The sequence below is a fragment of the Megascapheus bottae genome, chromosome 17 (assembly GCF_031878675.1).
Source record: "Megascapheus bottae isolate mThoBot1 chromosome 17, mThoBot2.hap1, whole genome shotgun sequence".
NCBI classification, from domain to species: Eukaryota; Metazoa; Chordata; class Mammalia; order Rodentia; family Geomyidae; genus Megascapheus; species Megascapheus bottae.
The window spans coordinates 8,279,921-8,305,644 of NC_143525.1; positions in this window are offsets into that span (position 1 = coordinate 8,279,921).

The window sequence follows — 25,724 nt, forward strand, 5'->3', positions numbered from 1 at the left end:
GTGTGTGTGTGTGTGTGTGTTTATCTGACAAGATGCTCTTCTCTGGCCACTCAGGACTTTCAACTTTTAAAGTAGACCTGGCTAATAAAAGGAGGTGAGTGAGGCTTTTGAGGTCTTCCTACCCTGTAACATTACTTTCTTTTTTCTCTTTGTAAGACCCTCTTGTTCTCCCATGGATACTTGAACTCACTTACTAATTCAATACAGAAAGGCCCATCAGTCCCCTGAGATTCTCTTTGGGGCCTCCAACAATTGGTCTTAGTGTCTATTGCTTGTTATTTCATGTCAGTGGACAAAGGACCTGATTGGAAAAGCAGGAATAAGTTAGATAGCATGGAAAGGGCTGTGAAAATATGTATTCCTTGGTGAAATTTTAGGAGGCTAAGATTACCACCCATTCTTTTGTTTCTTTGCTTGTTTCTCAGTGCTGGGATCTTGCTCAGATTTAGGATCTTGCACTTGGTAGACAAGCCCTCTGCTACTGAGCCACATTCCCTACTTCCTTGTTATTTTGAGCAAGTATCTTGTTACACAGTTTTGGTTGGCATTGAACTGACTATAGAGCAGACTGGTCTCAAACTTGTGATCTTGATTCTGTTTCATGCTGGAATTAAAACTATGTGCTACCACATCGGGCAGCACTTCCCTGTGATTGAAACCCTGAGCAACAGAGAGGCATCTTTACTCCCTAGGGCAAAGTAAGTGCCATATGCTTAGTGCCTTAAAGCAATAACGACTTCGAGGAAGGTAATGCTGCCATACTCTCTCCCAGGATTCAAGGGAGAATCTGATCCTGTGGCTTTCTCTTAACTTCTCACTGTTGACAGAAGTTTGGTAATCCTTAGCTTGTAGACACATCCATCCCTCCCATTCTTGCCTCTGTCCCCCCACACAGGGCTTTGTTTCTAGGTCCTTTAATGACTCTCATCTTACTGGACTGCAGCTCACCTTGTTCCAGTGTGATATCACTGGAACTAATTACATTGCCAATACCCTGCTTCCAGCGATGGTCCATTCCAAAGTGTTGAAGGTTGGGATTTCATTTCAGGCTCTCTCTCTCCCTCCCTCCCTCCCTCCCTCCCCCCCCTCCCTCCCTCCCTCCCTCCCTGATTTTGTTGGGTAAGAGAATCTTGGACATTCATGTGAGCTGGAGTCTTGACTCTGAAAACAACATGGATTCAGTGAACTCTGAACTGTGCCAGAAGGCATGCATGTTTGAAGGTAGGAACTGAGAACAAACGAACTCACTGGAACTGCATTTTATCCCAGCTTCTTCACACACTGGATTCAAATGCAGAAACACAGCCTGAATCCAGCTTTCATAGATAAGGGAAGGAAAGCCAGGGCAATATAAACTTTAACAGTTGAATTTAAAATAAATCTCCCTGGTCTAGCGTTCTTTTGTTCACCATGTTCTCTCTATTATAAATGGAGGGAAATGATCTCCTTTAGGTTTCTGTTTTTATGAAGTAGGGACTTCCAGTTAGATTTTAATCAGGATTCTCATGCAAATAATGGAAATTATGCAAATAATGGAAATAATGCAAATAATGGAAATAATGGAAATAATGCAAATAATGGAAGTACAGCCAAAGCTAAAATTTCAGGTAAGTGGAAAAAATTCAGGGCCAGAGCTAAATGGATTCAGATGTATTGATCCTTGGGTTTCAGATCACCAGGAACTCATGAATTTTCCCTCATGAATCAGCTCATCTGTCTGTGGGCTTTTATCACTACTATCTCTTTACCAAAGGAAATATAACCTAGTACCCTGACTTTCATCCCCATTGACTCCTTTGGCCCCTTTGGGGATTATATGGAGTGGAACCATACTATATTTAGTTTATGTTGCCTCTGGGCTAGAGTCTGATTCTGAAATGGGTCGAATTGCTTGAGTCTACATCGGCTGTTTCCATGTTGGGAAGTGGTGGGAACTTTAGGAGTTGAGGCTTGGCTGAGGAAGTAGTTTGTATCTATTTGCTTTCTTATTTCTGTAAACCTGGGATGATAATGCAAACCCCTGGCATATGTATTTGAGGCTATGGTTTTCCTCTAAAGCCTAACGCAGTAACAATCCTGAAGTTTTGACTTGCCATAATGTTATCATCACTGAATTTAAAATAGTCTATGATCTCTATTTTTTCCTATTTGTCTTTTCATTGGTTATTTAGAATGACCATCCCTGATTTCCAAGGATTTGAAGATCTTTAGTTACTTTCTACATTGTTTTCTAAGGTAATTATTCCACTGATTGCAAAAAATACACCCTTTTCAGAATCTTTGCATGAACTGAAATAGACTTTATGGATAATTTGTAGTATAAAGGTTAATTTCATAATGTTCCAGATGGACCTGGAAAAAATGTGTGTTCTGCAGTCTTTGAGTTTAGTGTTTTATAGATGTCAATCTCATCACTTTTGCTTAAATTTTCTTTTCCTTCCCTTCCTTTCTTTCTTCCTTCCTTCCTTCCTTCCTTCCTTCCTTCCTTCCTCCCTTCCTCCCTTCCTCCCTCCTTTCCTCCGTTTCTCCCTCCCCGCTCTTTCTTTTTGCCAGTCCTCGGGTTTGAAATCCAGGCCTGGGTGCTGTCCCCGAGTTCTGCAGCTCAAGGCTAGTGCTTTACCACTTGAGCCACAGCACCACTTCCAGTTTTTTGGCGGGTAATTGGAAGTAAGAGTCTCATGGACTTTTGTGCCCAGGCTGGCTTTGAACCACAGTCCTCAGATCTCAGCCTTCTGAGTAGCTAGGATTGTAACCATGAGCTTCTGGTGCCTGGCTTTTCACTGAACATTCGAATGCTAATTATTTTAGAAGCCAGAGCATATTGCATTAATATTTTCTCTACCATCTGTGAGTTTGTTTCTAGTACCACTTTGCTTCCTTTTCATTTGGTCTTACATCTTGTATCCCTGAGATTTTGTGACTAATCATTGAACACTGATATATGGAAAGTTACATCAGATCTGAGCTGTTCCAAATAGTTTTCTGGCATTTCAGGCCAGTGATGCTTCAAGAGTAGCCAGCGCCTGGAGTCACTTTCCCATACCTCATTATCTTTCTGATTCTTTTTAAATGGATTACCACAATTTTCCTTAAAAATTAATTGTTCTAAAAGAATCGACCCTTCTCAGTAAGAGATGCCAGTTCGTGTGTCACAGCTGAAAGCAGAAATCAAAAAGTCTTCAGCCTTGAATTATAAACCATAGCTTCAGTGCCACCCACTGCCCAGTTCCTTGTGCTGAAAGAAGAGGGTGCAGGATACATATGACAGGCTAATGGAGACGTGTTTCCTGTTGCTTATCTTTCAGAGGACCACAGAAACAACCTAAAAAAAGCATTCTTTCTACAACATTCTCCAACTCTGAATTTTCAGTCTTCAATTCGTTCCAATTCTTCATACTAATAGAAGAATTGGTTACATGTACCCAATTCTTCTGTCATTTTGAAATTTATATTACAGATGCCGAACTTGTGGCTTCCATTAATGGAAGAATTGAACTGTCAGTACAGCGTCGGGTGGGAAAGAACAGGTTTGTGGATCGGATGACTGCCTATAAAAGATAATCCAGTCAATGACTGGCCTTGGAGGAGAAGGAAGAAGGGTAAATTGTAATAAAACTATAGCTCTCCACTCATCTTTTTATACAAGGGCTGGCTGGAGGAGGAAAGGAGATTAGACTCAGCCTGGTGCAAATCATAACTATTTATTTGTATAGTTGATAAAGCGCTCTTAAAACACCACGTGATTAATTAAGGCTTCTCTTTCTCTTGAAACCATGACATCTAGGAGTTATTGAGGGTCTCTCATGAGCATAGTGTGTGTGTGTGTGTGTGTGTGTGTGTGTGTGTGTGTGTGTTTGTGTGTGTGTGTGTGTGTGTTTGTTAGTAATCTGAGGTAGGTGTCACATCATATTTACTCTGTGTGGTCCCTCACAGAACAATAGCTTCTTGTAGCTATGAGGAGGCAGAGGGGATCTTGCATCTTCTCTCTCAATCTTGCTCTTACTGCCTCTTTCAGGGGCTCCCTCTTTAAAGGAGGTAGCGATGTTATGGAATCAAGAAAAAACTTGCAGCAGTGGAAAGTAAACCAATGACAGGTAATAGGACATCTTGCCTCATCAAATCTCACCATGGCACTTGACTTTGTTGTCCCCATCACTCTGTACTTCCATGGAGATGGTGACAGTGATGGCTTGGAGATGGTGGGGGAGGGGGAAAATGTTGTTTTCTGGACTCTTCCAGAGAAATTTCATAAATAGTTTGCTTGGTGTGTCAGCTCATGCATCTGGGATACATAATGCGTTCTTGGCACCAGCAATACAGTGACGTCCGTCTGTTGCCTCTTGCAGAAGGAGAAGAGGTTGAGTTTATTTAGAATATTGGGTATTTTGGTGTCTATTATTTAGAAAATTGTGATTGGGATCTCTCTTCAAGCTGAGATTATTTTTGTCTCCAAATAATCAAAGCCAGATTCCCCACAGGAGGTGGTAGGGTGGTGGCTGGTGTGCTTGAGTAGAACCAATTGCTCTCATGCAAACCTCAGCCCCACATTAGTAAAAGAGAAGGGAATCTGAATGAAAAGAATTGCTCCAGAGAGGTTGGCACTTATGGTTTTTATAATGTATAGTGCAAAGCTGGGAATACAAATATACTTTCTCTGGGATAAACAACATAAAACTAGAGCTTCTTTTGACAATATCTTGCCTTGATTTTGCCAAGGGAGATGACAAGTTTGACAATAAGGTTAAGTTATAACCAATGAAATCTAGTTTCTAACTTCTTTGTCTCTTCTCCCATTGAGAGTTGATAATTTTGCAAGCAAAACACTTTGTGTGTGTGTGTGTGTGTGTGTGTGTGTGTGTGTGTGTTAGTGTGGGGGCTTGAACTTGTGGCTTTAAGTTCTTGCATGGCTTCCTCATTCAAGATGGTGCTGTACCACTTGTGCCATACATCCACCTGTGGCCTTTTTGGTATTTACTTGGAGATAAGAATCTCACAGACATTCCTGCTGAGTTTGAACCATGATCCTCAGATCTCAGCCTCCTAAATAGGTAGGATTCCAGGGGAGAGCTAGCAGCAGCCAGCAAAAAACAAAACAAAACAAAACAAACAAAAACCCAGTTCTTATGATATATACACAGAGTAGCATATCTTATATGTAAAGGCAAAGTGTGCATAATGGAAGCACCAGAAATCGTACATTTCTTGTTTCCTCATTCTTCTATGGCTGCTTATCACTGCCATGGCTGTTGTGATAATAAGCCTGTCATTAACTAGCCCCATCACTCCATCGTTCACTCCATACATCCTATGGGCTGGCCTTGCTGAGACAGGCCTGTGGTGGTGATATTACCCCCTCATGGGGGGTCAGCACCCCAGCAGTCCTGTATTAAGTTCTACAAGTCATGATTGCACCTCTTCAGCATCTCTGTTTCGCGGACTCAGGAATTACAGTTTGCTCCCAGGATCAGTGGTTTCTGGGGTTTTTTTTGTTGTTGTTCTTTCTCTCTGTGTCTCTCTGTGTCTCTCTATCTCCGTCTCTCCGTCTCTCCCTCCCCCCTCCCTCCCTCCCCCTCCTTCCCTCCCTCCCCCTCCTTCCCCCCCTCCCCCCCCTCTCTCTCTCTCTCTCTGTCTGCATTCAACCAATAGCAGCCTGGAAACATAAAACTATTACTTTTGTACTGAAGGGGTAGTACAGACATTTTTGTAGTCCTTATACCTGAGATAATACAGATAGCAAATATGTACATCGCATTAGATATTAGACACCATCTAGAGACAGAGAAATATGTGAATGCTATGCCATTTTCTGTCAAGAACTTTACCATCAGTCAATTGTAGCATCCACCATCAGGGACGCTCCTGGAGACCATCTCCCTAGGTACACAGATGTGCTTGTCTTTGCCTTGGAGCTCCCGCAGCAGAAGTGTGTTCTCTTTATCTATGCAAAAAAAGCCACCGAACTTCATAATGTACAGGCACCACTGCTTTCTGCATCCTATGATGATGTCTTTCAACATCCTTAACACTTAATCTGATTGTTTCTTGTGTCGCTGATCACACTTATTATTCAGTACAGTTTAAAATATCTTATTGAAAGCAAAGTTCTAATCTCACTGAGGACAGAGTACTAAAGTATTGTACTGCACGTTGCAGTCTCTTCTCTCCTCTCCTCCCCTCCCTCCTCTGCTCCCCTCCCTTCCACTCCTCTCCTCTCTTCTCCTATTCTCTTTTTCTTCTTTTGCTCCTCTCCTCCCTGCCCCTCGTCTCCCTCCCATTCCTTTCCTCCCTTTTTTCCCTCCCTTCTTCTCTCCCTGTCTGCCTGCCTGTCTTTTCTTTCCTTCTTCTTTTCTTTCCTTCTTTCTTTTTCTTTTGCTCTGTACCCAGGGCTTGAACTCAGAGCCTCACACCCTTGCTTATCATTCATGTTCATAACTGGTAGTCTAACAGTTGAGTCATGCCTCCAGTCTGGCATGTAGCTGATTAATTAGAGAGAGAATTTCATGGACTTTTCTCTCCCAGCTGGCTTTGAACCCTGGTCTGAGTAGCCAAATTATAGATAAGAGCCACCAGTACCTGGCTTGCATTATTTTATTAACTTCCCTGTTGCCTCATTTCCTGGAGGGCATTCTGTAACTTCTCAGTGTTTTAGTTTACTAACTTGTGGAGTCCATCACCTTAGCTCTGCATTGTGACTCAAAGAACTGTTCTATTGGAGAACATTTTCTTTTCTTTTCTTCTTTTGTGGGTCATGGGGCTTGAACTCTGGGCCTGGGTGCTGTCCCTAAGCTCTTCAGCTCAACCCCTTGTGCCACAGCCCCACTTCTCATTTCCTAGTGATTAATTGGAGATAAGAGTCTCATGTTCTTTAGTACCCTGGCTGGCTTTGAACCACCATCTTCAGATCTCAGCCTCCTGAGTAACTAGGACTACAGGTGTTAGCTACCATGCAGGCTTAGGGATCATTTTCTTGTAGGTAGAGTGTAAGAATGAAACAGGGCTACCCCAAGATGAAACCTTGGAAATATCTTTGACACAGAGCAATAGAAACTCATTTTCCTGCTCTTGCTGATATCTTTCAACCCACTGATCACTTCTTGCATTAGTATGCTTCACTTCAAAGGTTCTTTTAGTCATTTGTATCTCATTAACTTTTCTACACGAAGAAAAGGGAATAGCCAGTAGAACAGACCAGAAGAGAAAGAAGCCTCAGAATAGTTTGTATGACTGGTATAGAATTTTTGTGCAGATTTTTGAAGACAGATTAAGGAAATTTGAAAATCTCTTAGATTCTCATACTACAGGCTTCCACCAGCCCTCACCTCCCTGCCCCCCAGGGCTCTCTAAACTAGTCATTCAGCAGTGACATTTCCAATTTTTCTCTTGTAGCTATACAGCACATAGGATTTTATTTATTTGATTATCTCATCTTAATTGACTATCTCATCTTAATTGATTATTGTTAAGCTTTAAATAACTTTTACAAGGTAACAGGCTGACTATGGTGCTTTCTGCCTGTGATCCCAGCTCTGCACTCTGGAGATCATTGATAAGAAGTTCACGGCCTGGAGACTATCCTGGGCCAAAATGGTAGAACATAGCTGAAAAATAGCCAAATCCCCAAAGGGCTTGGAATATGGCTTAAATAGGGGAAATCTTGCCTGGCAAGCCCCTCAGTTCAAATTCCTGTACAATACTACAACAATAAAAATAAAACATGCACATATGCATGCATGCATGCACACATACATTTATTCATATATCCAAAAACATTCTAAGGAAAATCTGGTCAAAGGTTATGAAAAAAACATACATAGAAACGTAATATTAAAAAATGTGTAGTGAACACGTAATTATAGAAGGCTCAGTGTTGAATCTAAGGAGGCACAATGGTTGTGCTTAAGATTCTTGGGTAAATTGATACAAGGTTTCTGGGGAAAAGGAAAGGCTTTTTCTCCCCTCCAAACTATTAAGAAGAATACAAACACCCCCCAGGGGTGTCAAAGGACATGAGGAGAAATTTGACACACTGTGCCCTGGCTCTTGCCCTCTGTGGTTATGGCTGTTCTTGCTAATTTTTTTTCCCCTTCCTTATTCCTCTAGCTAGTAACCTTCTTGCTAATTTGCATCTGACCTTGAAGGTTGTGTTAGTTTCCCAGGGTTGCTGTAATGAAAAATCTGCAAGCTTAATACAATGGGAACTAATTGACCTTCCCTCCCCCACCCCAGTTATGGAGGGGAATCCTGGGAATGCCAAGTGTGGGCAGAGCCACACTCCCCATGGAAGGGTCTGCTGCTTCTCACAGTGATTTCCTGGTTCCTTAGCACAGTGGGTACCTCACTGTGCTCCTCGTCTATGCTCTCCATCTTCTTGAGTTTCTTTGTGTCCAGAGGGGTAAACCTCCTGCCCCCACGGCCTTACATGGACACCAGTCAGTGGAAGTAAATCATTCCTCTTACTACCTCATCTTTAACTCAATTAGTTTGTTAAAAATCTTACCACCAAGCAAGATCCCATCTTTCAGCGCTGGGGGCTGACGTAGAAACATGTCTTCCTTGAGGATACCATCTGACCCATAGCAAGGAACAAGTTCATTTATTCAAGGCCAGCTTGATCCTCTAGTGATCTTTCACTGATCTGATCTGAATTCCTGCTGCCGCACAGGTTGGCTGGTGGTCAGAGTGGACAGAGGGACTGGAACAGAGCCCACATGGACTGTATTGCCTTGGAGGAAGTCGTGTGTGCCTTGGATGTGAACCAAACATTCTTGCAGAGAAGAGGACATGGGAGAGGTGCTTGGGTGAGGTGATCACAATTCTGAGCAGTTATCTCCCTCCTTCTGGGACCTTCAGATTTTTTTCTGTCCACAGACATTGCACAAGTCCTTCTCCCAACATTCTGAAATGTGCCCTCTTGGTAACTAGTGAATAAAGAAAGGGCACTCAAATAGTTTCTGAGTATTGATGATGGGAATTCATTCTGAGAGTTATGTGCTTCTAAAAGGTATGTGTGTGTGAGTGTGTGTGTGTGTGTGTGTGTGTGTGTGTGTGTATATGTGTGTGTGTTACATCACTGTGAGACCACAGTGGAGGGTACTTCACCATCTAAGATGGCTCCAATGTCTAGTCAGAGATCAGAGAGGTCTCCTGAGGCCACTCCACACATCTGTCTGTCATTGGCCAGGACTGGTCTGTGGTGCACAACTCTATTCATATACATAGGCCTTCCAAGGACAATAGAGAGAATACTGATGGATGGGGAGATAAAGAGAGGAGAGAGGTATAGGATGTTACTTCCAAGAATACATTTCACTGGAAAGGAAAGTTCTTGGCAGGGACTGGGCAGGGACTTACCTTCAGCATGGCTGCATATGCATGAGCATGTATCTCACCGGAAGCAAGCTATTTTATAAAGGAAAGAAGTTTATGGGGCTGCATATAGCGATCCCCAGCTGGCTAGAAGAGCTCTAGAGCTGTTCAGGGCATCACATGGTGAAATACAGTATATCTCTCCCCTTCTTCCTCTTCTTCCTCCTTCCTTTCCCTCTGCTTCCTATGATATCTAGGTTTGGAACCTAAGGCCTTGCATTTGCTAAGCAGTCACTCAATTTGTTGTTGCTGTGGCTGTGGGGCTTGAACTCAGGGCACAGGCACTATCCATGAGCTCTTTTACCAGCTTGAGTCACAGCACCACTTCTGGTTTTCTGGTAATTAATTAGAGATAATCCCAAGGACTTTCTCATCTGGATTGGCTTCAAACTGCAATCCTCAGATCTCAGCCTCCTGAGTGGCTAAGATTAGAGTTATGAGCCGCCAGTACCCAGCACAAGCAGGCGCTCTCACCACAGAGCCAGGCCTCTAGCCCTGATGTATGTATGCTGGCTGTTCTTGTGATAGGGCCTCACTCCCTTTCCAGTGTAGGTGTATGAGATCTATGTGATCTTGGTAGCTCTGGTAACAACGGAGTGCTCACCAGGGCCCTGATCATCTTTCACTAGGGGATCTCATTTCTCTTTTGTCTGCTTGGGTTGGCCTGAAACTGTGATCTCAACAATCTCAACCTCCTAGGCAGCTAGAGATATAAGGTGTGAGTCCCCAGCATCTGCTTCTTCCTCTCTTTCTTCTGGAAAAGCTACAAGGATTCCTTTACAGAACTCCACCCTGATGGCCCTATCTACTCCTCAAAATCTCACCTCTTCACACCATAATTGGATTAAATTCCCACCCTCTTAACGACGTCACCATGGGGATAAAATTTCTACCCTGTAACCTTTTGATGAGGGATGGGAGACACACTCAAAATAAACGCAAACCCTAGCAGTAGGGGATCTCTTTCCTTCTCTCTGGTTTCCCGAGGCCCTGTGTCAACTCCATGTCTTCAGCTGCCATGAGACATGTTCACTTGCTGCTTGCTGCAGGTTATGGCCCTGCATTCCTTCTTGACTGTATCTCCTAATCTTCCTCTGGAGGTATTAAGAACTCTCTTTGTTAATCTTGGGCTTGGATCACCTCACCTAACTGGTTTGTCAGTTCATCCATCACCTGGAAAAACTGCTGTGCATACCTGTATTTTGACTCTCCTGGAAGAGTCAAAACTCTCTAAAATCTAAGTGCCAGTGATTGTATATAGAGATTCCCTTCCTGAATACTCAATTGTTAAACACGTCATTTAAGATATGATGTAAAAATCAATGTTAATAAATTCTTTAATACCCCCCCCCCAAAAAAACCAAACCTAGGGCAATGCCAGAACTTGCTAACATGCCAAGCCTGGGTCATCACACTACCATACACACAGAAAAAGCCAGAAGTGATGCTGTGGCTCAAGAGGTAGAATGCTAGCCTTGAGAAAGCCCAAGGACAGTTCTAGGTCCTGAGTCATCCCCAGGACTGTTACAAACAAAACCCCACACACCCACCCACACACACACACCCTAAAACTCTTGGGCCTGGCTTTGAGATTACATGGCTTGGTAAAAGCCCTTCTCCCCAGAGCTCTGTATCTTGTAGACTCCAGCCTCCCATCAGCCTTTTCTTGGATGGAAGGGTTGGAAAATTGTGCTTAGTGATTTGTTGGACAAATGTTTATACACAGGGCCTGCAAAGCCATACAGATTCTTCCAAGATAGTCTCCAATTGACTCCAAGATAGTCACCAAGGCTGGATAATTTCCATGTCCTCATTCGTGTGATTCAGATATTGCTACTGACATTTTGTAAATATCGGAAACCCTTCTTCACCTTCTGTATGTCAAGACTGAAAAAGAAAGGACATGTGAGAGAAGAGTGGCCGTTGGGGGTGGTGCCTCCTCAATTAGGGGGTCTGGTGACCTCAGGAAATGGGAAGTGATGGTCATCCAACATTTCATACAGCGGTATTCTGAGAAAGCATAAAGTAAACCATGCGTGAACATTGGCGAGTGGTTTTAGCTGTAATGAGGCCGGGGGGGCGGGGGGGAAGAGGGGGGAGGGAGAGGGAAGGGAAGGTACTTAGCTTCAAAATCTTCCTGTGCCATATCCTCTCTTCTTTATAGCCTCTCCACCAAGGAGTCTTTATTTTTTTGGAAGGGGGCATGGGGTTTGATCTCTGGGCCTGGGCACTGTCCCTGAGCTCTTCAGCTCAAGGTTACCACCCTATCCTTGAACCACAGCCCCACTTGCCATTTTTTAGAGGTTAATTGGAGATAAGAGTCTTAGGTCCTTTTGTGCCCAGGGTGGCTTTGAACCTTGACCCTCTGATCTCAGCCTCCTGAGAAGCTAGGATTGCAGGTGTGAGCCACTATGTACATCTCCAACAGAGTCATTTATACTCACATCCTTCACCAACGCCCTCTGTTCCTCACCGCAACTCAGATCTTCTAGCCACCAATGTCTCTCTTCTCTTTCTACTCTATGCTTCTATTGTACTTGCCATTCCTGGGGCTTGAACTCAGGGCCGGGGCACTGTCCTTGAGCTCTTTTGCTCAATGCTAGAAACCTTCTACTTTGAGCCACAGCACCACTTCAGATGTTTGAGTGGTTAATTGGAGAGAAGAGTCTCACAGGGACTTTTCTGCCTGGGCTGGCTTTGAACTGTAATCCTTAGTTCTCAGCCTCTTGAGTTACTTGGATTCCAGGTGTGAGCCACCGGTACCCAGTGGCTTCCATGACTTCTTCTAATTCACAATAAAATATCCATAAAGGAGAGGAGGGCATGGGATCAGATGCTTGTGATCCTAGCTCAGGCCACTCTGTGGGCCTGGCTAGCTGCCACCACCCTGGAATCTCAGGTCTCTCGGGATAGCAGTGGCCTGGAGACCTTGCCTGACGTCCTCCGTGGGGGTTGGCTTGATACTGTAGTTTTCATCAGACTTACCTTTGCAAAGAGTCAGGGATAGGGGGTGGAGGGGGTGTGGGTGTGGCGTGGACCTGAAAATTAAGAAATTATCTTTCAGTCCCTTCAAAAAGAGAGCTTGAGCACTCTGGAGGATGACCTGTGAGGCGTGACTTTATCTTTCCCGCTGTGTGTGCCATGTTGGGTGGAAAGCACCAACTGTGGCTATGTGAAGAAATCTGTAGAGGTAGTCAGTGAGATGCTTTTCCTTCACCTTGCCTTGCCTTTTGGATTAAGAACTTTGACTCTGGAGTTATTGGACCCAATCATGGGTTTACAGTGGCCTGAACAAGAACATAGTGGGGAGAGTGAGAGACAGAAAAAAAGAGAGAGAGAGACATTCCAACAGGCAGCTACAAAGAGGCCCAGAGAGAGAGGAAGGAGAGGAGAGTGAAGGAAGAGGAGGAGGAGGAGGAGGAGGAGGAGGGAAGAAGATGAAGAAGGAGGAGGAGGAGGAGGGAAGAGGGAGGAGGAGGAGGGAGGAGGGAGAAGGAGAGGAAGAGGAAGAAGAAAGGAGAAGATAAAAAAGAAGGTGGTGAAGGAGGAAGAGGAGGAGGAGGGAGGGAGGGAGGGAGGGGGGAGTGGGAGACGGAGAGAAGGAGAGAGGGAGAAGTGACTCTGTATCTCCTATCCAGAAGGAGCTCACGTGAATCAGGGACATTCACAGGCATCATGAAAGGTTTGCATCAGGATCAGAGCAGTTTTAGTGCAAGAGGATGACAACAGAACACCAATGACAGGGCATAGTTGCATGGATACCTGAGCTAAATCAGTAACCTATCACACATCGGATTCCCGTCTCAGTATCCGACTTGTATTAGGACATTTATGAAACCAGACCGGCTCTCCTAGTCAGACCTTAGGAGTCACCCATGATTCCTGCCTCCTCCCTAGCACCTCCCATGGCCACGTCTCCTGGAGGACCTTTAGCATCAGCAGACAGTTGAGCACTTCTTCCTAGTGATAAGGAAAATCTCAAGGAAACTTCTAATCAAACAGGAGCACCTGGGCAGTGGAACCAAACGGACCCTCAGCCTTTTTGTGCAGAACACTTAAGTGAAGGCTCCATGCATACTCAGTGTACCTCAGATGCCCCTGCTTCCCCTCCTGCCTCCAGTCATCACAGCTGGCTCCTTGTCATTTTTGGTTGGAATGTTTCCAAGAGGGAAGTAGTAATGAGGAACTGGCAAAGTGATCAGTGAGGATGGCCCGTGCTCCACGGGGACATTTGGAGATTCCAGGATAATGGTCTTTCTGATCACAAGGTGACCTTCAGGGTAATCCTGGATGTCAGCTTCTCCCTTCCAAGAAGAAAAGAGAAAGCAAGAAAGGATGCTGGATGGTAGGTACCCAGCTTGAATTCTTTTTTCTTGCCTAGCATGCATCAAGACCCGGGTTCGATTCCTCGGTACCACATACATAGAGAAAAACCAGAAGTGGTGCTGAGGCTCAAGTGGTAGAGCTCTAGCCTTGAGAAAGTCCAAGGACAGTGCTCAGGCACTGAGCACTGGCAAAAAAAATTACATTATCAATGAATACTAGAGAGACATATATCCTGATATTTTTATTTGTTCTCATCCCTGCTTCTCTGGCCCACATTTCCAGAAAGTTTATATAGGCAGCAGGAATGTGGTATGTCAGTGATTTCTCTGACATTTTTCAGCCTATCTACATTTTTTTTTATAGTACTGGGATTTGAAGCCAGGCCTGTGAACTTGCTAGGCAGGTGCTCAACTTTTTGAGCCATGCCTGCTGCTTTAGATATTTTTCGGAGAGCTTCTGTTTCCAGCTTTTTGGTGGCTAGTTGGAGGTAAGAGTCTCAGGGACTTTTACTGCCTGGGCTTGTTTTCAACTTTGATTCTCAGATCTTAACCTTCTAAGTGGCTATGATTACACCCGTGAGCTACCATCCTTAGCTTCGTTACACATTTTAAAGTGGAATTATTTTCAAGGCACAGAATGCAGGACCTCATTTACCTACAAGAAGTTCCTTATGTTGTAAGTATGCAGAAAAGAGTTAAATGTTATTAGAATCAATACATATATGGAGGAGCCTAACTTGATTAAAGAACCAGTTGGGTTTGTGATGCCTAACCAGTTATATCACCAGTTTGAATGGAGCTCTTTATAATGATCAGGATGTATCACTCTTGACTGGACATATATGCCACCTGCAGCTCTCACTCAAATGCACGTTTGCATCCATAAGGTCTGGCATGTGGCCAGAGATTCGGCATTTCTAACAAGTTCTCTAGTGATTCTGGCCAGAATAGAATAGAGAATAGAGAATTTAGCCAGTTCTGATAACTCTTTTTGATTTTGTCATACTTTTCCTTCCTTGCTTCCTTCCTTCCTTCTTTCCTTCCTTCCTTCCTTCTTTGCTTCTTTCTTTCCTTTCTCTCTTTCCTTCTTCCTTTTGTCTTTTTCTTTCTTTTTTCTTTTTCCTTCCTTCCATTCTTTTTTATTTCCTTCCTTCCTTCTTTTCTCTTTCCTTCTTTTTCTCTATTTCTCTTTTCTTTTTCCTTCTTTCCTTTTTTGTTTCCTCCCTTCATTTTCTTCCTTTCATTTTTTTTTCTCTTCCTTTTTTCTTTCTTCCTGTTTGTTTCCTTTCTTCTCCTTCCTCCTTCCCTTCCTTCCTTCCTTCCTTCCTTCCTTCCTTCCTTCCTTCCTTCCTTCCTACCTTCCTTCCTTCCTTCCCTGCCATGATCCTACAAAAAACTAAAAATCCTAAGAATTATTCTGTGTTTGCTTCTTTTTCTTCTGGAGTCTGACCTAGTCTTTTCAAGTTCCTAGGAATAAGTGTTATACCTGGGACTTGAGTCAAATGTGGGGTTAATGTCTTATGAACAGTAAGAGCACATAGAGAATTAAAAAAAATGCATGGAAAAAAGAATATTTTTTATCCTAGGCAAATACTTCAGTCAGATAAAACAGAAAATATCTTTATGAAACTATTAATAAATCCCTAAGACATCTCAAATTAAACAATGGCAAGAAATGTTATGTTTGTAGAAATACATAAAATTCATTTGAGGTCAGGACATTTTATGGTGTCAGCCAGTAAAGCAGATGGGAGATTCCATTCATTTGAATGGGCCTGGGATAAAGCTGTCAGTCCTTGGAGCCAGGAGACTGCGAGCTCTGTTTTGGCCCAGGTAAAAGAGAGGCAATCATGCTTGGTGGTGCTTTTGGGTGGTGGACTGTTGGGTAAAGGACATCTGGGAGAAACCTGAGAAGATCTAGTGTGGAATGGCTGGAGTGCTATGTGAGAGGCCTGGACAGCCATGCACTGGAGTGAGTCCGTGCTTCACAACCCATGACTGAGAAGAGCTGTGATTAGTAAGGTAATGCTAGCTGCTGTAACAAATAAACCCCACATGATTCTGCAGCTTAACAACTCCAGAAGTACATTTTCAGTCTTGTGGCAGTGTGAGGAAGTTGTTTCTAGTTGATGGGCCTCCATGTTCAATGGAATAATTCAAGCTTTTAGGTTTGTCCTGTTTGTTCATCTCAAGCAAGCCCACACAGAACAAAAAAGCAGAGATGCAGAGCTGGACGTGGGGGTGGGATTGAGAGAGAGACAGAGACAGACACAGAGAGACAGAGACAGACAGAGACAGAGGCAGACAGACAGAGAGACAGGGACAGATAAAGAGAGACAAAGACAGAGACAGAGACAGAGAAACAGAGAGAAACACACAGAGAAAGACACAGAGAGACAGACACAAAGAGACAGGGACAGATAGAGACAGAGAAAGAGTCAGAGAGATAGAGAGAGACACACATAGAGAGATAGAGAGAGAGACAGTCAGAGAGAGACAGCAACAGAGAAAGACAGAGACAGATAACCAATCAATGGCTAGAATGGAACTGCAAAGACAAATTTACTTCAACAGAGTTAATGAGGCTGGTGGAGATGGAGGGCCAGCTGTGTGGCAGAAAGACCATGAAGCAATGCTTTCACAGTCATCTCTGCTGGACTTGGTACTGAGTTGCAATCAACTATATAGCAACCAAAACAGACATGAAATGGAAGTGTTTTTCAGAAAGTTACAAGTAGAAACATTAAGTTTTTCTTCTCTTTCACCACCGAGAAAAATCTATCTGTCTATCTATCTATCTATCTATCTATCTATCTATCTATCTATTGTATCTACCATATACATATTTTATAAATATATATAATATGATATAATATATGGTAGATGCACTATGCATATGCACATATGCATATTGTATATTATGTCTATATAACATATATGTATATAAATGTACAAATAGTATGTATAGCAAACTGGGTGGTTGTGAGAAATTATCCAAACAATTAAGCAAGTATAATTTTAGATTTGTTGAGGGGCAGTCTATTTCCTTTGGTATATTTTTCCTGCAATTCAGCACAGCTCTTCTTGTGTAGTAATGGGTTTTCATATACAAAGATGCACTTTATTTCCTCTGCTTTTTTTTCTTCTGTCAGTTGTAGGGGTTCAACTCGGTTTGGACACTCTTCTTGAGCTCTTCACCTCAAGGCTACTGCTTTACCCCCTGAGGTACAACATCACTTCAGGTTTTCTGGTGGTTAATTGGAGATAAGAGTCTTGTGAACTTTTGGAGCCTGGACTGGCTTTGAACCTTGATCCTTAGATCTCAGCTTCCTGAGGAGCTAGAATTATAGGTATGAGCCACTGGTGCCTGGATTTATTTCTTTAATAAGGAAATACTAAAAAAATTAAATATAGGAAAGTGTACCATGCTGTAGAACTCCCAGTGTTCTCTGGGTAAGTGGCAAGTGGCAAGACACAGATGAGTGACAGGTCTCTAGCAGGACATGGGTGGATGAATCTCCATCCTGTTCGTGGCCCCCTCGGGGTCTTTGCCATTGTCTGTGTTGTCACTGCTGTTGTCCATGTGTGCAAATGTTTGGAAAGCACTTCTATGAACAAAGATATGTATGGAATCCCTATCTCCCAGTTATCACTGACTTCCTAGAACATTATTTATCTGGTTCTCAAGCTTTAACTTCTCTCCTTTAGCATGGAGTACATCTGTTGGATATGAGGCAGGGGTCTAGACTGAATCTCGATGTTTGAATAACTAAGTCCTGTTGGCTCTAAAAACTTCTTAAGACAGACAGAGAGAATAGTCATGCTATCAAAGGCATAAATCCTCTGAAGTTAAGGAGGGGTTGGGCTGGGAGAGAATGATAAAAGAGGTGACCTCCCATCAAGCCACGTTGAACAAACGGACATGTCTGGCATGTTGAGTGGTAACTTATTTTTACAGATACTTAAAAATAATACATTTTTGCATGGCTTGATTTTATTCGTGTGCTCATGCGCGTGCATGCGCGTGCGCATGCGCGTGCGCATATATGTGTGTGTGTGTGTGTGTGTGTGTGTGTGTGTGTGTGTGTGTGTACTGGGATGTAAACTCAGGGCCTTGTGCACTTGCTTAGCCTTTTCCACTCAAGGCTGGTGCTTTACCACTTGAGCCACACCTTCCCTTCTGGATCCCTTACCCCCCTTTAATAGGAGATAAAAGTCTCTCAGATTTGCATGTCCAGGCTGGCTTCAAGTGGAGATCTTCAAATCTCAGCCTCTTGAGGAGCTGGGATTATAGGTGTGAGTTAGGGGTAGCAGCTGATTTTATTTTTTTGGTGCCTCTATATGTTTCTTCTGCCTTAGCCATGGGTGCATGTTCCAGATTTACCACCAAGTCAGCATTTCACTATGCTCTAGTGTATTCCTGAGTTGGTGTGCGCATTTCCTTCTCTCGGGTCCACAAATAGGACACATGACAGCAAAGGAGATGGATCCTTATCCTTGAGGCAAAGGAAAAGAACTCAGTGACAATGTTTTTCCAATGAAACCCAGAGGCATCTTCCAACCAAAACAAAGTGAAAAAAAATCTCCAAGTCTGGACAGGTAGATAATAAGTAAAACAAAGCCACAGCTGTCCAATTCTTTTTTTCTTCCTTTGTGCACTAAACACTTACTTTCTGTTGAATGTTTTCTTTATCAAGATTCTAATCCTTCATCGGACACACGGCGAGCTTCAGTCAGAAGTTCCTCAGAACTGATCTCGAAGAGCTGGCCTCCCATCCAGAACCAAAGATGTTTAAACAACATTTAAACAAAACAAAACAAAACAAAAAACTTAACAAGGATTTAACAAAAAAATTTTTTTAAACAGAGATTTATAGTGATTTCATCACAAATTCATTCCATGACAACTCTGCCCGGGGTGGCCAGCTGAAGTTGCCAAGGCCTCCCTGATTTGCTCTGGGGCTCAGCTCTGCTCAGACAAGGGCCAGCCAGGCTGAGATTGCCCAGTGGGGGCTATCGGGACATGCCTAGACCCTACGGTGCTAAAGCCATAATTTCGGATGCCAGAACAATATTTAGTGCATTAATACTATTGTACACACACAGCTGCAGCTCTTTATGCCTTGAATGGATACTAACTTGAAGACCCTAGTTGTTGTTGCTGGTTTTTCAAGTTCTAGGATCTAGAAATTTCTTCTGGAAAGGTAGCAAAGTTTGCTAATCAGAAGGAAAAAGATCACAGTGCTTGGAGGCACAAACCAAGTCCATTGCATCGTTACTTGAACTCATTTAATATAGACTAATGTGTGCATTTAAATCCGTCCAACTTTTAAGTGGGCTGTAGATTGGAGGCACAAACCAAGTCCATTGCATCGTTACTTGAACTCATTTAATATAGACTAATGTGTGCATTTAAATCCGTCCAACTTTTAAGTGGGCTGTAGACCAACCAACTTGCTTTCTTTCATTCTGGGCCCTGGGTGGCTCACTGCTTTCTTTCTGGACCACAAATCTACCAGTCTCTTCCAGGTTTCAACTGTCTCTCTGTGGTAGTCTAAATATTGACATAATGTTTCTCTTCCCACTTGACTCCCCCCCCCCTTTATTTTATCAAGTCTTTCTCTTTCCAGCCTCTTGCTGGGAAGCTGGGCACATTCTCTCCATGTCTGCTCCAATTCCCAAGGGTTTTGTAGTTGACCTTTAAATGCTCAGTTCTGTTCGGGTGTCTCAGTGTCCTGCAATGTGGTAAGTTGCTATTGTCACAGACCTCTTCTACAATTTCTCCTTGCTCCTTTCCTCTCTCTCTGCTGAAAAACAATGGGTTAGGAATTCTGCTTCTCCATCAAATACTAATTTAATAATAGTACCATTATTTTTAAGGCCCACATCTCCCCACCCCCAAAGAAATGACATTTAAACTGCAAACTATTTTGAAAAAAATTTAAATAAGACATTATTGCCATACAAAATAGATTATTTGGGCCTGATGTTGGTGGCTGATGCCTATAATCCCAGCTATTCAGAATGCTGACATCTGAGGATTGTGGTTAGAAGTCAGACTGGGCAAGAAAATCTATGATACTATTATCTCCAATGAATTATTCCCTAAAATACAAAACAAAATGGAGTTATGGCTCAAATGGTGGAGATTGGTCTTGAGTGAAAAAGCTCAGGGACAACACTCAGGCCCTAAGTTCAATTCCCAGGACCTGAACACAAACACACACACACACACACACACACACACACACACACACAACACTTGGGGAGAGCACAGCCCTTAATAAATACTGTCTTTTCTTTTCATTGGATGGATACTACTTACCAAGGAAAAAAAGGCTTTGCAATTTGCCTATTTTTTTTGTTAGTTCTAAATGAAGAGCCAAATGTAATTCAGTAGATTTGAATCAAGGTTTTAACAAAGGATCCAGCTCAGTTATTTGTGTTGCAATAAGCTGTTTGCAGGATTAGAAAAACTCAGCAAACTAAAAGGCTGCTCAAGTTTTATTTCCCTGTTTAGAGATTACCTAATAGATGATGCCTTAAGGGGATTTATGAAGGGACTGGCACTTGGGTAAACTGAAAGATGAATACTGGGTTCCATAAGCTCATGAGACACTTGGAAAAAATGTTCTATGGTCTCTCTGCCTTGAAGTGGTTCAACAGCTAAGCAGAGAGCTGGGCATGGATACAAAATGACCAGTGCTAAATGGCAGCATGGCAGGATTCCCTTGAATGTATTTAACCAATGTGGACACTTGATAGCTTCTGGAGGAGGTTAGACTTCAGTTTGATAACAAAGGAGCTTTAGACAGGCAGTGCGGGGGAGACCAGGTTACTGTGGAAGGTGGGGCCAGCTGAGCCTCGAATCTATAAGCAGATCAAAGATGGACAGGAAAGGATTCTAGACAGGAGGGAGGATAGAATCAGCTGGGGATTTCTAGGAGATGTGGGCAGACAAGTAAGTGGTAGCCAGATGAAGGAAGACTTATTATTGTTAGGGTGTCCAGAATTCTCAATGACTTTCTCAACTGGTTTTTGGATGAGCTACTAAGAATCAGTTTCCCTTCTGGCACTCAGGTGCCATGAGGAATTGTCCTCAAACTTCCTGCTGATGCTTAGTTCCAGCCATAGTAAGAGGTGGAGCCTAGTGGGAGGTATTTAGATCATGGGGAATCAACCCTCCTAAGCAGACTGATTATCTTTTGCTTGTGAAGGAATCATTCTTCTTGTGGGACTGGATTAGTTATGGAAGGATGGTGGTCTTCTAATTAATTAATTAACTAAGCAAAGCCATTCTGCTTTCTGCTGTAAGTTGAAGCTGCAAGAGGCCTATACCACATGGTGTTAGATGACACTCTCAGTTTCCAGAACTATGAACCAAAATAAATGTGTTTTCTTTACAAATCATTCTACCTTGAGTATTTGACTAAGGCCATAGAAAAATGAACTATGACAGGTATCATCAAGTTACCATCACCTTGATCAAGTACTATTTTGTTTAATCCTTTCTACGCCTTCTATTATCTTCCCTTCCCTTCCCTTCCTTTCCCTTCCCTCCCTTTCTTTCTGTTTCATTTCCTTCACTGACATATTTTTGAAACTGTCTCTTTCATTCTGTAATCCTCATGCCAGAAAGTGACACTTGGCTCTACCTTTATGTGTGTTTGTCTGAATGAGAAGCAATATTATTTACACGAAAATCTTTTGTTGTATAGAGCTGAAATCCCTGTGGTTTTTCATTAAGATGTTTTTCCATGACAGAGATTTAATAAGAATTTCACCAGAGGAAGATTCATGTATGGAATCTTCCTGGAAAACACTTCTGATTTCTAAACCCAAGATTGTTTCACATATAAGCTTTGACCTTGGGACACTGGAGATGCAGTTTTGGAGCCCAGGCTTCTAGACTTAGAGCCCATTTCTTAGCTTCTCTATGCATCCACAGAAAATAAGATAAATCAGTTGATTATTTTGTCATTCTAAAGCCAAATCTTTGTGGTCTGAAGGTATTAGTAGTAACCCAAATCCAGTTGCTTCAATCTCAGCTGTAAAAACGGAACACAATTTCCATCAGTCTTCAATGCTTGGAGACACTGTTTGGATAAATGGGCTTGGAGGCAGAAGTCTTTAGCAGAAGCAGGATTGAAGTCAATTTCTCAATGTCTTAATGCACTAATATTGAGTGTATAGAAAATATCTCAAACATCTTGGTAAGATCCACCATTTAACATGCCAAAGAACTGCTCTGCTAGACTCTAGTAGTGTTGGTATATATCCTACCATGATCAAATCAAACCCCTGTCCAGTTCACAGGGAGATCTCTTTTTTTCTTTACTTTTTTTTTTGGTGCTAATCCTGGAGTTTGAACTCAGGTCCTGAGCACTGTCCTTTAGCTTTCTCAAGGCCAGCACTCTATTGCTTGAGCCAAAGCACCACTTCCAGCTTTTTTCTATGTATATGGTACCGAGGAATTGAACCCCAGTCTTTGTGCATGGTAGGCAAGCACTCTACCACTAGGCCCAACTCCCATCCCTCACAGGGAGATCTTTTAGAGACCCTTAGGGTCTTTCTTCCTCTTCCTATTGTGCTTCTCAACTCTACTGTCCTCTATAGGCTAATCTCTTCTTTACCTCTTTCCCAAGTAAATAAATATATAGTTCTCTAGTTCAGAGCCTATGCTTTTTTCCCCTGACATTCTCTTTAGCTCTAGCAAAATATGAGGTATGTTTTAGCCTCTCCATCAACATGCATGGAAGAATTCACTGATGAAATGTCACCCTAGTAGGGACAGTAAGTGCCTAAGAGAAGTGCCCAGAGACATTGTAAATTCCAGGATCTTCTATCTGCTGGGTCAGGTCATCTATACACATGTGTGATTGTACTTCAACAAATAATCTTTTTCACAGCCCATACTGAAACCAGAAGATGTACTGAGCTAGAGATGGTGCCAACTCTGGAATGCAAAGGCCACCCACAGAAGTTTCAATAGAAAGGAGAGAAGACCCTGGAGACGGATGAAAGGGTCCAAGGATGAAGAGACTGGATAGATGGATGGAGGATCGGCCATGTAGGGGCAAGAAAGAAGAGAAAAGGCTGCTGTAGGCCTGGGCAGCAAGAAGTTTACATGGATCCGTTTATAATGGTGGATTAATACTGTTTGGCTGGGAAAACAATCATGTAAATAAGAGGAATGGAAGCCATCTGGTTGGTATATTTGTGTACAATGGTGGAAAATAAGTACTTGGGAGAAATGTTGGAAATAAGAAGTATATTGTAGCCTTTCAAAAAAACGTGTACAGCTTTGATATTGAAACATGGGCAATACACGTGATCTATCCTGCAGTGCCACTCAGGGAAAGTGATTAACGGTTCTTCAGAATTTAAATTTACCTCTTCTTGTCCCGGTCAGCGGGCTCTGAAGTTTCTCAGAGTTGCAAGCTGATGATGATGCTTCAGAGACAGCCAACGGCGGATGAGTGAGCCCACGCCAACAGTTCTGGGTCGCCATTAATTAAAATTTACAGCAGAGTTAATTTGGCAGCACCAACATATTTAATAATATGGATAGTTGTTATGATACTGAGAGGCTTTTACAAATGAATGGTGACTAGCTTACACAAATGCCTGTAATATGTGTTTCTTTACAAAGTTGAATTGAGTCTTTACAGATTTTTTTCCTCTCTTTGTTATGGCTCCAATAACCCCAAAACAAGGCCAATGTTAACAATTTTCTATGACATCAAATTAATCCTCTAAAGATACACGTGTGCGCGCGCACGCGCGTGCACACACACACACACACACACACACACACACACACACACACACCTTCAAAGAAAGGTCTTGGGTTGATTCATTGACAGTGGCTTCTCAATGAGTTCAATGTTCCACCCCTCCCAGGCAAGACTCTGGACCCAGCCTTTTCCTGTTCTCTATCCTGTCGCATCTTTTCTCATGCCCATGCCATACCCACAGAGAGCCTCTCTAGCCACTGCTTTCACTGGATTTCAGTCCTGTTAACAAGTCTCAGGGGGACTTAGGTCTGGGCCCATTGAAAGAAAGCTGAGGAACTCATCTGGGGAGCACCACACTAAAGATAGAGAACTGGCCTGGACAGTAGCCAGGTGATTTCTATCTTCTGGGAATTTTGCAGAAGTAAAAAAAAAAATGCTTTTTCTTACGTTCCCCCTACACAACAAATTCATACCTTAAAAATCCTTAAACATAAAATATACACAGAAGAAAATAGGTAGGAGAGAGAGGGACAAGAGCTGATTACAGATAGAAGAGACATGTGAAATGTATCAGTTAGCTCTTGCTGTGTAATGTATACCACTCCAATAGTCAGTGTCTTAAAACAACAACCATCCACGTTGACTGCCCTAAGCCATATCCAGGTTGGTCTGCCTGAGCTTGGTTCCTTGTTGATTTGTAACTTGGGTCTGTGGTATTAGTAGAGAGATTCTTGTTCACTTTATCAAAGCAATAGTCATAATGGCCATATATTATGGATTGAATGACCCCAGCAGCTCAGCTCACCTTCTTTCTGTCAGTTCTAATCATGGTAGAGTAACACTACCTAGAAGTTGTGCCCTTGTGAAGTGAGCTACGCTCTGTCATTTGGCTGGTGTGGCATCTGGCATTCGAGGATGGTGGAGTTGCAGGGCCAGTACCCAGCGCACATCCAGCATGTGAGTCAACTTTTCAAGGAAGTCAGATGCAGCCGCTGGTGGTTATTTATAAGGACTGATGTAAGTTACTCCTTACAAATCATTTGCTACTTCACTGAAAGGGATGAGGTCATGCCTGAGCAAAGGGCCTTAATGAAACAGAGGTCCTTTGGGGAGTGTTTCCCCAGAGCCAGTTTGTTCTAGAAGGAGGAGGGGGGAAGAAAGGAGGAGTACATCTCAGAGTCCTCTTCCAACAAAATCTACCAAGTCTTATAAAATGGAAGGGAGGGAGGGGGAAGGGTGAGTTACATTTTCCAGGAAGCTGGGTGACTTCATTCACATGGCCAAAATTTATGAAACAAGCTCCCTACCATAGATGTCTAGGACATGGAGTCTCTTTGACCTCAGAAGCGTTCTCTCTCCAGTTGGAATTGTGCTTGCTCTCCGTGTGAACCCTGGATTTGTAAAGAAGGGATCTGGTTAAGGAGGAGCTGTGTCTACCAAGTGTGAGGGTTATGGGAAGTGAACTTGGTGCAAATCTCCCGTATTCACACTTCTTCACAAGTAGGAGACCCCAGATAAATTCCGAGGATCTTTAGTTTTTGTTTTTGTTTTTTGTTTTTTTGGGGGGTCAGTCATGACACGAACTCTGGGCCTGGGTGCTGTCCCTGATTTCTTCAGCCCAAGGCTACCGCCCTACCCCTTGAGCCATAGCACCACTTCCAGTTTTCTGGTGGTTAACTGAGATAAGATTCTCATAGACTTTAGTGCCCGGGCTGGCTTTGAACAGTGATCCTCAGATCTCAGCCTCCTAAGTAGCTAGGATTACAGGCATGAGCCACCGCACCCAGCTTCTGAGGATCTTTGAAATGGAGGAAATGACCTGCCTGCTTCTGTCTTTCTCATAGAATGCCTCAGCTAGCATAACTGGTCAATGGATTAAAATAAAAAGATCAAAGTTTGAGATGTTTAATATAGTGCTTTATCATATACACATACATGGAAGCCTACTGTTGTTCAGAACAAAATGGTAACATAGTGTTTCCTTAAAATATAACCAACCTCAGCTGGGTACAGTGGCTCATGCCTGTAATCCTAGCTACTCAGGAGGCTGTGATTTTAGGATTGCAGTTCAAAGCCAGTCCATGAGACTCTTTTCCCCAATCAACCACTAGAAAATGGGAAGTGGGACTGTGGTTCGAGGAGTGGGGTGGTAGACTTGAGCTGAAGAGCTCAGGAACAATGCCCAGGCCCAGAGTTCAAGCCCAATGACTGACAAAAAAAAAAACAAAGCAACTTTATAAGGTTTTAAGGTCAGACATTTCTATGTATATAATCAAGAACTTACAATAATCCTAAC